This window comes from Eumetopias jubatus, unplaced genomic scaffold (genome assembly GCF_037043125.1).
Source record: "Eumetopias jubatus isolate StellerSeaLion01/CBP00866 unplaced genomic scaffold, mEumJub1_p1.0 scaffold_5, whole genome shotgun sequence".
NCBI classification, from domain to species: Eukaryota; Metazoa; Chordata; class Mammalia; order Carnivora; family Otariidae; genus Eumetopias; species Eumetopias jubatus.
Window position 1 is genome coordinate 86,331,468 of NW_028274811.1, and position 14,333 is coordinate 86,345,800.

The 14,333-nt window shown below is 37.8% G+C and overlaps 1 protein-coding gene and 1 pseudogene across 1 annotated transcript in view; one reads left to right on the forward strand and one right to left on the reverse strand.

Annotated features, from left to right (window-relative positions):
• TMEM232 (transmembrane protein 232) overlaps nt 1–14,333 on the reverse strand; it is a 226,424-nt gene that overhangs the window by 41,815 nt on the left and 170,276 nt on the right. The gene's annotated exons all lie outside the window — the stretch shown is intronic.
• On the forward strand, nt 3,755–4,742 carry LOC114208699 (L-lactate dehydrogenase B chain-like; annotated as a pseudogene).

The window sequence follows — 14,333 nt, forward strand, 5'->3', positions numbered from 1 at the left end:
CCCACAGAGATACATCACAGAAGCAGCAGTTTTGAAAAATACCTATGGTATATGGCGGGGGGCGGGGGGGGGCAGAGATTTGTTTACTAATGTCAGTGTGCTGGAGGGGCAAGGATCATTGGGAGACTTCTCCAGCAACAAGGGGTTGGTATGGGCCATTTCCCTCCCCTACTTCCCAGCCTAGACACAGGGACACCTGTGGGAACCACCACAGCACAACACTTACCACCTAACTTGCTAACAGTGCTAGTTACACCATATCATTCTGCAGACACGGCCATTCCAGCCAGGCCTTAGCTCCAGGTTACCTCCTACAGCACACTGGACAAAACATCGCTACACCCTGCTTCCCAACCCTGTGGGCTTCTTTAGCTCTGCCTAGATCTCACCTGGCCTGCCTAGGTCCTTGGCAGCTACAGATCCCCTCCTGACAGTGCAGAAATTACTGGCACTGCATGCTCCATGTGTGAAGTTTCATGCTGTTCGATGCTATTGCATCATTGGCAAATGCGTGGTCTGACTGAACTTAAGCCCAGGTGGTCCAAGACTGCCCACTAATAGGGGACCAAACTCTGCCCACAACAGGCAAAGAGAGCCATCACAGATAACTGGACTGAAGGCAAAAGCAGCTCAGCCACAACAGCAGGGTGCACACAACACACACACAGGAAACACCCCTGAAGTGCCAGGTTCTGGTGAACAGGGGACATTATGCTGCAGGTCACTACAGGATCTCTTCTTCATAAGGCCACTATGTTCAAGTTCAGGAGACATACCTTACTTCCATAACACACAGAAACAGACATAGAGGGAGACAAAATGAAGATTCAGAGCAGTATGTCCCAAATGGAAAAAAAAAAAAAAGGACAAAAATCACAGCAAGAGACCTAAATGAAATGGATATAAGTAACATGACTGATAGAGAATATAAAGTAATCATCATAAAGATACTGGATTTGAGAAAAGAGTGGAGGACTTCGGTGAGACCCTTAACAAAGGGACACGAAACATAAAAAGGAAATAGAAATGAAAAACTCAATAAATGAAATTAAAAATACACTAGATGCATTCATCAGTTGATGGACACTAGATGCAATGTATAGTAGATAAAAGGAAGCACAAGAACACATCAATTACCGGGAGAACAGAGTAATCAAAGGCAAACTACACAGGAGAGACAAAAAATAATAAAATATGAAAACAGACTAAGGGAACACAGTGACACCATTAAGCATAATAACATTCATATTATAAGGATCCTAGAAGGAGAAATGAGATAAAGGGAACAGAATGTCCTTGAAGAAATAATAGCTCAAAACTTCCATAATCTGAGGAAGGAAATATACCCAGATCCAGGAGGCAGAGAGAGCCCTCAAGAAAATCAACTCAAGGAGGTCCACACCAAGACACACAGTAATTAAAATGGCAAAAAGTAGTGATAAAGAGAGAAATTAAAAGCAGCAAAAGGAAAGAAAACAGTTACATACAAGGGAAACCCCAAAAGACTTTCAGCTAATTTTTTAGCAGAAAATTTCAGGCCAGAAGAGAGTGGCATGACATATTCAAAGTGCTGAAAGAAAAAAATCTGCAGCCAAGAATACTCTATTGAGCAAAGCTAGCTTTCAGAATGGGGGGTAGGGGGTGGGGGAGTTTCCCAGACAAACAAAAGCTAAGGTAATTCATGACCAGTAAACCAGCCCTACAAGAAATGTTAAAGGGGACTCTCAGTGGAAAGGAAAGACCATAAGAAGGAGTAAGAAAATTAGAAGCACAAAAGCAGTAAAATCAAGTATATCTATAAAAATCAGTCAAGGGATTCACAAAATAAAACCATGTAAGTATAACCCTATATACCTAAAACATGGAGGTGAGAGAAGTAAAGAATGGATTCAAACTTAGGTGACCATCAACTTAATATAGACTGCTATATGCATAAGATGTTATATCCAAACCCAATGGTAACCACAAATCAAAAACCACTGATAGGCAAACAATAAAGAGGAAGGAATCCAAGTATATCACTAAAGAAAGCTAGCAAACCATGAGAGAAGAGAGCAAGAAAGGAAAAGAGTAGAATTACAAAAACCATAAAACAAGTTAACCAAATGGCAATATGTACATACCTATCAATAATTACTTTGAATGTAAATGGACTAAATGCTCCAATCAAATACACAGGGTGATGGAATGGATTAAAATAAAAAAGATACATTTATATTCTGCCCACAAAAGACACATTCCATATCTAAAGACACATACAGATTGAAAGTGAAGGGGTGAAAAAGCATTTATTATGGAAATGGGAGTGAAAAGAAAGCCAGGGTAGCAATACTTATATCAGACAATATAGACTTTAAAACAAAGACAGTAACAAGAGAAAAAGAAGAACACCACATTATCATAAAGGGAATAATCTAACAAGATACAAACATTGTAAATATTTATGCATCCAACATGGGAGTACCCAAATACATAAAGCAGCTTATAACAAACATGAAGTAGTCAACAGTAATAGAATAATAATAGGTGATTTTAACACCCTACTTATATCAATGAATAGATCATCCAAACAGAAAAATCACAAAGGAAACAATGGCTTTGAATGACATATTGGAAGGATGGATTTAGCAGACACGTTCAAAATAATTCATCCTGAAACAATACACGTTCTTCTCAAATGCACATAGAACCATCTCCAGAATAGATCGCATATTAAGCCACAAAACAGCCTCAACAAATTCAAAAAGATTCAAGTCACACCATGCATCTTTTCCAACCAAAATGCTAGAAAACTAGAAATTAACCACAAGAAAAAATCTGGAAAGAGCATAAATACATAGATGTTAAGTTATCTGATTTGTTAGTATGTAATTGGCTAATCTTATCACACTATGTATTTCTGTGGTTATGTGTTGTATTGTCTTTCTCTTCCATTTCTCATTTTGGTTTTTGAGTATACTCTCTTTTTTTCTTAGCTAATGTAGTTAAAGCATTGCAATTTTATTTATTTTTTGGAAAAGCTGGTCATTACTATTAAAAAAATAACATGCTACTACACAATGTGAGTCAACCAAGAAATCAAAGAGGAAATCAAAAATACTGGAAACAAATGAAAATGAAAACGTGACAATCCAGAATCTTTGGGATGCAGCAAAAGTTATTCTATGAGAAAGTTTATGGCTATATAGGCCTACCTCAAAAACAAAAACAAAAAATCTCAAATAAAAAAACCTAACCTTACATCTAAAGAGCTAGAAAAAGAACAAACAAAACCCAAAACCAGTAGAAGGAAGAAAATAAAAAAGAGTAGAGCAAAAATAAAATAGAAACAAACAAAAAAACAATAGAACAAATCAATGAAACCAGGAGCTGGTTCTTTGAAAAGATCAATAAAATTGACAAACCTTTAGCCAGACTCATTCAAAAAAAAAAAAAAGAGAGTCCAAATAAAATTAGAAATGAAAGAGATATAACAGACACCACAGAAATACAGAAGATTATAAGAGGATATCATGAAAAAAATTACAAAGCAACAAATTGGACAACCTAGAAGAAATGGATAAATTCCTAGAAACATATCACCTACCAAAACTGAAGCAGGAAGAAATAGAAAATTTGAACAGACTGATTAACAGCAATGAAATTGAATCTGTAATGAAAAAAACCTCCCGATAGGCAGATCCTGCACTGGAGGAGAAACACAGCTGACAGTCTTCTTCCCATGACTCTTACAGCCATTTCTCTCCTGGGCATAATGGCAACTCTTAAGGAAAAACTGAGTGCACCAGTTGCAGAAGAAGCAACCAATCCAAACGATAAGATCACTGTAGTGGGTGTTGGACAAGTTGGTATGGCATGTGCCATCAGCTTCTGAGAAAGTCTCTGGCAGATGAACTTGCCCTTGTGGATGTTTTAGAAAATAAATTCAAAGGAGAAATGATGGATCTGCAACATGGGAGCTTATTTCTTCAGACACCTAAAATCGTGGCAGATGAAGATTACTCTGTGACTGCCAATTCTAAGATTTTGGTGGTAACTGTGGAAGTCCACCAGCAGGAGGGAGAGAGCCATCTCAATCTGGTGCAGAGGAATGTTCATGTCTTCAAATTCATTATTCCTCAGATAGTCAAGTACAGTCCTGATTGTATCATAATTTGTGGTTTACAACCCAGTGGATATTCTTACACCTGGAAACTATGTGGCTTACATAAGCACTCTGTAATTGGAAATGGGTGTGATCTGGATTCTGCTAGATTTCACCATCTTATGGCTGAAAAACATGGCATTCATCCAACTGCCATGGATGCATTTTGGGAGAACACGGAGACTCATGTGGCTGTGTGGAGTAGAGTGAATGCGGCAGGCATTTCTCTCCAGGAACTTAATCCAGAAATGAGAACAGACAATGACAGTGAAAATTGGAAAGAAGTGAATAAGATGGTGGTTGAAAGTGCCTATGAAGTCATCAGGCTAAAAGGATTACCAACTGGGCTATTGGATTAAGTGTGGCTGATCTCACTGAATCCATGCTTAAAAATCTATCCAGGAGACATCCAGTGGCAACAATGGTGAAGGGAATGTATGGCATTGAGAATGAAGTGTTCCTGAGCCTCCCATGTATCCTGAATGCTCAGAGATTAACCAGTGTTATCCACCAGAAGCTAAAAGATGATAAGATTCCTCAGCTCAAGAAAAGTACAAATACCTTATCAGACATCCAGAAAGACCTAAAAGACCTGTGACTTCAGGTTTCTAGGCTATAGAAATTTAAAACTATAATATGATTAACCATGTGCCTTTAATTTTTCATCCATATACATGGATCACAGTTTATTTTTATCTTCCTAAATATATTAATCTGGGCTCACAGAATCAACGCCCATGCTTGGTTTAATACTTGCAATAGGAGCCCTTGAACAAATAAGATTAATTATTGTAGTGTTTCTAAAAACAAAAAACAAAACAAACAACAACAAAAACAAAAACTAAAGTCCAGGACCAGAAGGTTTCACAGGTGAATTCTACCAAACACTTAATGAAAAATTCACAGCTATTCTTCTCAAACTATTCTAAAAAATAGAAGATGAAGGAAAGGTTCCAAATTCATTATATGAGACCAGAATTACCTTGATACTAAAACCAGATAAAGACACTGCAAAAAAGAGATCTACAGACCAATATCTCTGATTAACATAGAGGCAATAATCCTCAACAAAATATTAGCAAACCAAATCCAACAATACATTAAAAACATCATTCACTACGATCACATGAGATTTATCCCTGTTATGCGGGAGTGGTTCAATATTCGCAAATCAGTCAACATGACACATCACATTAGCAAAACTAAGGATAAAAACCATATGATCATTTCAATAGATGCAGAGAAAGCATTTGACAAAATACAACATAGATTCATGGTAAAAACCCTCAACAAATTAGGGGTAGATGGAACATACCCCAACATAATAAAGGCCATATATGATAAAACCAACAGTGAACATCAAACTCAATGAGGAGAAACAGAGCTTTTTCCCTAAGATCAGGAACAAGACAAGTACGTCCACTCTCACCACTTTTATTTAACATTATAATACATAGAAGTCCTAGCCACAGCACGCAGATAAGAAAAAGAAACAAAAGATCCAAATTGGTAAGGAAGAAGTAAAACTTTCATTATTTGCAGATGCCATGATACTATATATAGAAAACCCTAAAAACTCCACCAAAAAACTAGTGGAACTGATACATGAATTCAGTAAGGTCACAAGATACAAAATCAATATACAGAAATCTGTTGCATTTCTGTACAGTAATAATGAAGCAGCAGAAAGAGAAATTAAGAAAACAATCCCATTTACAATTGCACCAAAAATAATAAAATACCTAGGATTAAACTTAACCAAGGAGGTGAAAGAACTATACTACAAACAAATGGAAAGATATTTCATACTCATGAATTGGAAGAACATTATTAAAATGAACACACTACCCAAAGCAATCTACAGACTTAATGCAATCTCTATCAAAATACCAATAGCATTTTTTTCAAAGAACTAGAAAAAATGAAATTTGTATGGAACCACAAAAGACCCTGAATAGGATAAGCAATCCTAAAAAGAACAAAACTAGGAGGAGCAAGATGGTGGAGGAGTAGGAGACCTAAATTTCGTCTGGTCCCAGGAATTCAGCTAGATAGGGATCAAACCATTCTGAACACCTATGAAATCAACAGGAGATCGAAGAAAAGAATAGCAGCAACTCTCTGAACAGAAAAGTGATCACTTTCTGGAAGGTAGGACATGCAGAGAAGTGAATCCAAGGCGATATTTGGGAAGATAAACAGTGGGGGAGGGGGCCTCTGTCAGCGGCTACTGACAAGTGATAGAGCTGCAGAACTGTGAGAAGTCTGCTCTGCTGAGGGACGTCGCTCCAGTGGCTGAGCAGGGGGTGGAACCCTCGCTGGGACACTGTGGTCTCAGGACCCTTGGGGTCACAGAAAGACCAGGGGTGCCTGAGTGCTGCAGAGCTCCCAGGTATCAGAGCAGGGATGCCGGCTGCAGACACAAAGCCGGGGAGTGGGCTCTGAGCTCAGGGTTGCCATAAACCATGATCCGCGGTACAGTCGGGCTACTGCTCTTCCAGCAGGGACCCAACAAGTGGCAGATCCGGGGAGACTCCCCTTCCTCCCCCAGGAGGAGCGGTGCAGGAGCGCACCACAGGTATCTGCTGGGTTTGGAGACTCCACACGGTGTCGGGTGCCAGAGATAGAAACACTAGGTCACAGGCCGGGTGAGCACGGAGTGTGGCCGGAGATCAGGGAGATGGGAGTGACTGACTGCTTTTCTAAGGGGGCTCACAGAGGAGTGGGGACCCGAGTTCTCAGCTCCTCCAGGTGGAGATTGGAAGGCCGCCATTTTCACTCTCGTCCTCCAAAGCTGTATGGAAAGCTTGCAGGGAACAAAAGCTCCAGAGAGCAAACCCAAGCAGATTACTTAGCCCGGACCGGCAAGGGCGGGGCAATTCCGCCTCCAGCAAAGACATTTGGGAACCAAGGCAACAAGCCCCTCCCCCAGAACATCAGCAAGGACAGCCAGCCAAGACCAAGTTTACTGATCAATGAGAATGGCAGAACTCCACCACTAGGGGAATATAGCACATAGAATTCATGGCTTTTTCCCCCCAGATTCGTTAGTCTTTCAAAGTTAATTTTTTAAATTTTCTTTTTCTTCTTTTTTGAATTTTTCTTTTTCCCTTTTTCAACCAATATTTATCAATCCCTTTTTAAAATTTTTTTTATTTTTCATTTTTAGAGTCATATTCAATCCCTTCATAGTAGTTACCTTTATTTTTGGCATATATATATAAGTTGCTCTCTCTTTAAAATTTTGGGATACAGTTTCTTCTAACAGAATAAAACATACCCTAAATCTCTAGTGCATGGCTTTGTTCTAGTCTCCTGTCTGATCACATTCTCTCCCTTTAAAAAAAAAAAAAAAAAACTACTCTTCTTTCTTTTTTCAACCAACTTCCTATGTTATCAATTCCTTTTATAAAATCGTTTATAATTTTCATCTTTACAGTCATATTCCATCAGTTCATCATATTTACCCTTATTTTTGTACCTATATAAGCTTTTATTTCTTTAAAATTTTGGGAGGCACTTTCTTCTAACAGACCAAAATATGCCCAAAATCTAGTGTGTGGCACTGATCTATGCACCAGCCTGATCATATTTAATCATATTCTTTTTTTTATCTTTTTCTATTTTTTTATCTTTCTTCTTTCTTTCCCTTTCTTTTCCCCCGGTTCCAGGTCTCTTTTGATTTGTTTATTGTATATTTTTCTGGGGCTGTTGTTACCCTGTTAGCATTCTGTTCTCTCATTCATCTATTGTCCTCTGGAAAAAATGTCAAGATGGAAAAAAATCACCTCAAAAACAAAAGAACAAGAAGCAGTACCGACTGCCAGGACCTAATCAATACAGACATTAGTAAGATGGTGGAACTAGAGTCCAGAATGATGATTTTAAAGATACTAGCTGGGCTTGAAAAAAGCATGGAAGATATTAGAGAAACCCTCTCTGGAGAAATAAAAGAACTAAAATCTAACCAAGTCGAAATCAAAAAGGCTACTAATGAGGTGCAATCAAAAATAGAGGCTCTAACTGCTAGGAAAAATGAGGCAGAAGAGAGAATTAATGATATAGAAGACCAAATATGGAAAATAAAGAAGCTGAGAAAAAGGGTGATAAACAACACCTGGATTATGAGGGCAGAATTCGAGAGATAACCCAGAAGAAGAAGAAAGAGAGAGAGGGGAAGAAGGTATACTGGAGCAAATTATAGCAGAGAACTTCCCTAATTTGGAGAAGGAAACAGGCATCAAAATCCAGGAGGCACAGAGAACCACCCTCAAAATCAATAAAAATACGTCAACACCCTGACATCTAATAGTAAAACTTATGAGTCTCAGAGACAAACAGAAAATCCTGAAAGCAGCTCGGGACAAGAGATCTATAACCTACAATGGTAGATACATTTGATTGGCAACAGACCTATCCACAGAGACCTGGCAGGCCAGAAAGAACTGGCATGATATATTCAGAGCACTAAACGAGAAAAATATGTAGGCAAGAATACTATATCCAGCTAGGCTATCATTGAAAATAGAAGGAGAGATAAAATCTTCCAGGACAAACAAAAACTAAAGGAATTTGCAAACACAAAACCAGCCCTACAAGAAATATTGAAAGGGGTCCTCTAAGCAAAGAGAGAGCCTAAAAGCAATATAGACCAGAAAGGAACACAGACAATACACAGTAACAGTCACTTTACAGGCAATACAATGGCACTAAATTCATACCTTTCAATAATTACCTTGAATGTAAATGGGCTAAATGCCTCATTCAAAAGACACAGGCTATCAGATTGGACAAAAAAACAAGACCCATTGAAATGCTGTCTGCAAGAGACTCATTTCAGACCCAAAGACACCCCCACATTGAAAGTGAGGGGGTGGAAACCCACTTACCATGCTAATGGACACCAAAAGAAAGCTGGGGTGGCAATCCTTATAACAGACATTTTAGATTTTAAACCAAAGACTATAATAAGAGATGAGGAAGAGCACTATATCTTACTTAAAGGGTCTATCCAACAAGAAGAACTAACAATTGTAAATATCTATGCCCCTAACATGGGAGCAGCCAATTATAGAAGCCAATTAAAAACAAAAGCAAAGAAACACAACGACAACAATACAATAATAGTGGGGGGCTTTAACACCCTTCTCCCTTAAATGGACAGATCATCTAAGTAAAAGATCAACAAGGAAATAAAGAATTTAAATGAAACACTGGACCAAAAGGACTTCACACATATATTCAGTATAGTCCATCCCAAAGCAACAGAATACACATTCTTCTCTAGTGCCCATGAAACAATCTCCATAATAGATCACATCCTAGGTCACAAATCAGGTCTCAACTGGTACCAAAACATTGAGATCATTCCCTGCATATTTTCAGACCACAATGCTTTGAAACTAGAACTCAATCACAAGAGGAAAGTTGGAAAGAACCCAAATACATGGAGGCTAAAGAGCATCCTACTAAAGAATGAATGAGTCAACCAGGAAATTAAAGAAGAATTAAAAAATTTCATGGAAACAAATGAAAATGAAAACATTCAAAATCTTTGGGATGCAGCAAAGGCAGTCCCCTAAGAGGAAAGTATATAGCAATACAAGCCTTTCTCAAGAAACAAGAAAGGTCTCAAATGCACAACCTAACCCTATACCTAAAGGAGCTGGAGAAAGAACAGCAAATAAAGCCTAAACCCAGCAGGAGAAGAGAAATAATAAAGATTAGAGCAGAAATCAATGAGATGGAAACCAAAAGAACAGTAGAACAGATCAACGAAAGTAGGAGCTGGTTCTTTGAAAGAATTAACAAGATTGATAAACCCCTGGCCAGACTTACCAAAAAGAGAAAGGACTGAAATAAATAAAATCATGAATAAAAGAGGAGCGATCACAACCGACACCAAAGAAATACAAACAATTATAAGAACATATTATGAGCAACTATATGCCAGCAAATTAGATAATCTGGAAGAAATGGATGCATTCCTAGAAATGTATAAACTAACAAAACTGAACCAGGAAGAAATAGAAAACCTGAAGAGACCTATAACTGCTAAGGAAATTGAAGCAGTCATCAAAAATACCCCAACAAACAAAAGCCCAAGGCCAGATGGCTTCCCAGGGGAATTGTACCAAACATTTAAAGAAGAATTAATACCTATTCTGAAACTGTTCCAAAAAATAGAAATGGAAGGAAAATATCCAAACTCGTTTTATGAGGCCACCATTACCTTGATCCCAAAACCAAAGACCCCATCAAAAGGGAGAATTACAGACCAATATCCTTGATGAACATGGATGCAAAAATTCTCACCAAAATACTAGCCAATAGGATCCAGCAGTCCATTAAAAGGATTATTCACCACGACCAACTGGGGTATATCCCTAGGCGGCAAGGTTGGTTCAGCCTCTGCAAATCAATCATCGTATACAATACAATAATAAAAGAAAGAACAAGAACCATACGATCCTCTCAGTACATGCAGAAAAAGCATTTTACAAAGTACAGCATCCTTTCTTGATTAAAACTCTTCAGAGTGTAATGATAGAGGGTACATACCTCAATATCATAAAAGCCATCTATGAAAAACCCACAGCGAATATCATTCTCAATGGGGAAAAACTGAGAACTTACCCCCTAAGGTCAGGAACATGGCAGGGATGTCCACTATCACAACTGCTATTCAACATAGTACTAGATGTCCTAGCCACAGCAATCAGACAACAAAAAGAAATCAAAGGCATCCGAATCAGCAAAGAAGAAGTCAAACTCTCACTCTTTGCAGATGATATGATACTTTATGTGGAAAACCCAAAAGAATCCAGCCCAAAACTGCTAGAACTCATACAGGAATTCAGTAAAGTGGCAGGATATAAAATCAATGCACAGAAATCAGTGGAATTCCTATACACCAACAACAAGACAGAAGAAAGAGAAATTAAGGAGTCAATCCCATTTACAATTGCACCCAAAACCATAAGATACCTAGGAATAAATCTAACCAAAGAGACAAAGGATCTGTACTCAGAAAACTATAAAATACTCATGAAAGTAATTGAGGAAGACACAAAGAAATAGAAAAACGTTCCATGCTCATGGATTGGAAGAACAAACATTGTGAAGCTGTCAATGCTACCTAGAGCAATCTACACATTCAATGCAATCCCCATCAAAATACCATCCACTTTTTTCAAAGAAATGGAACAAATAATCCTAAAATTTGTATGGAACCAGAAGAGACCCCGAATAGCCAGCGGAATGTTGAAAAAGAAAAGCAAAGCCGGCGGCATCACAATTCCGGACTTCCAGCTCTATTACAAAGCTGTCCTCATCAAGACAGTATGGTACTGGCACAAAAACAGACACATAGATCAGTGGAATAGAATAGAGAGCCCAGAAATGGACCCTCAACTCTATGGTCAACTCATCTTTGACAAAGCAGGAAAGAATGTGCAATGGAAAAAACACAGTCTCTTCAACAAATGGTGTTGGGAAAATTGGACAGCCACATGCAGAAGAATGAAACTGGACCATTTCCTTACACCACACACAAAATAGACTCCAAAAGGTTGAAAGACGTAAATGTGAGACACTAGTCCATCAAAATCCTGAAGGATAACTCAGGGAGCAACCTCTTCAACCTCAGCCGCAGCAACTTCTTCCTAGAAACATCACCAACGGCAAGGGAAGCAAGGGCAAAAATGAACTCTTGGGACTTAATCAAGATAAAAAGCTTTTGCACAGCAAAAGAAACAGTCCACAAAAGCAAAAGACAACCGACAGAATGGGAGAAAATATTTGCAAATGCCATATCAGATAAAGGGCTAGTATCCAAAATCTATAAAGAACTTATCAAACTCAACACCTAAAGAACAAACAACCCAATCAAGATGGTCAGAAGACATAAACAGACATTTTTCCAAAGAAGACATCCAAATGGCCAATAGACACATGAAAAAGTGCTCAATATCGCTCGGCATCAGGGAAATCCAAATCAAAACCTCAATGAGATACCACCTCACACCAAATCAGAATGGGTAAAATTAACAAGTCAGGAAATGACAGATGTTGGCAAGGATGCGGAGAAAGGGAAACGCTCCTACACTGTTGGTGGGAATGCAAGCTGATACAACCACTCTGGAAAACAGTATGGAGGTTCCTCAAAAAGTTGAAAATAGAGCTACCGTATGACCCAGCAATTGCACTACTGGGTATTTACCCCAAAGATACAAATGTAGGGACCCGAAGGGGTACGTGCACCCCAATGTTTATAGCAGCAATGTCCACAATAGCCAAATTGTGGAAAGAGCCAAGATGTCCATCGACAGATGAATGGATAAAGAAGAGGTGGTATATATACACAATGGAATATTATACAGCCATCAAAGGGAATGAGATCTTGCCATTTGCAACAACGTGGATGGAACTGGAGGGTGTTACGCTGAGTGAAATAAGTCAATCAGAGAAAGACATGTATAATATGACCTCACTGATATGAGGAATTCTTAATCTCAGGAAACAAACTGAGGGTTGCTGGAGTGGTGGGGGGGTGGGAGGGATGGGGTGGCTGGGTGATAGACATTGGGGAGGGTATGTGCTATGGTGAGCACTGTGAATTGTGCAAGACTGTTGAATCCCAGATCTGTACCTCTGAAACAAATAATGCAATATATATTAAGAAGAAAAAGAAGATAGCAGGAGGGGAAGAATGAAGGGGGGTAAATCGGAGGGGGAGATGAACCATGAGAGATGATGGACTCTGAAAAACAAACTGAGGGTTCTAGAGGGGAGGGAGGTGGGAGGATGGGTTAGCCTGGTGATGGGTATTAAAGAGGGCACGTTCTGCGTGGAGCACTGGGTGTTATGCACAAACAATGAATCATGGAACTCTGTATCAAAAACTAATGATGTAATGTATGGTGATTAACATAATAAAAAAATTTTTAAAAAAAGTTTGAAATCTTGTCATTTGCTGCAACATGGATGGATGTAGAGAGTATAATGCTAAATGAAATAAGTCAGTCACAGAAAGATAAATATCATAAGACTTAACTCGTATGTGGAATTTAAGAAACAAATGAGCCAAGAAAAAAAAAGAGACAAATGAGAAAACAGATACTCAACTGTAGAGAACATACTGATGGTTACCTGAGGGGAGGTGGGTAGAGGAATGGGTGAAATAGGTGATGGGGAAAAAGAGTAGATTCATCATGATGAGCACTGAGTAACTTATACAATTGTTGAATCACTATATTGTACACTGAAACTAATATAAAACTGTATTTTAACAATACAGAATTTTAAAAGTCATTAACTGGACTTCATCAAAATTAAAATGTTTTTCTTTGTGTAACATATTGCCTTGGAAGATGTAAAGACATACCACAGATAGAAAATATTTGCAAAACAGATATCTAACAAAGAACTTATACCCATGATTTAAAAAAAAACTTTTAAATATTTTACAAAACAAGATCTATAGATGCTAAATAAGTACATGAAAATTTGTTCTGCATCAGTAATCATAAGGCAAAGGAGATTTAAGACTACAACAAGATACTACTGCACATATGTAAGAATGTCTACAATTAAAAAACAAAAATTTAACAAAGTGGCAATATCAAGTGTTCACAACTAGAGCTTTAATATGTTCCAGACGGGAAGGCAAAAGAGTATAGCCATTTTGGATAACTGTGACTGTTTTTTATAAAACTAAACATACTTTTTACATATAATTCAGGAATCTCACCCCTAGGTATTTATCCAGATCAAATAATAATATGTATTTATCCTAAAATGTTTATGGGTATGGGACTATATTCATAGGTCCCCAAAAAACTGGAAACCAAATGTCCTCAAAATGATGCATAGATAAAACTTAGTATATTCATACAGTGAAAGCTACTCTGCAATGTAAAGTAATATACAAATATATGCAACAACACAGACCAATCTCAAATGCATTATATTAAAAGAAAGAAGTCACTGGAGAGAACTTAGGTGCTATAAGTTAAAATGGAATTCATATAATATCTTCCAATAGAAATAATGCTATATGTCAGAAAGAACTTTTCTTTTTATAAAAATCACTGCAAATGTCACAGATAATAATAATATACATTATAATGCATTCTAAAATTTGTATTTTGTATTTTGACTGGGCAAAATATATATGTATTATATATGT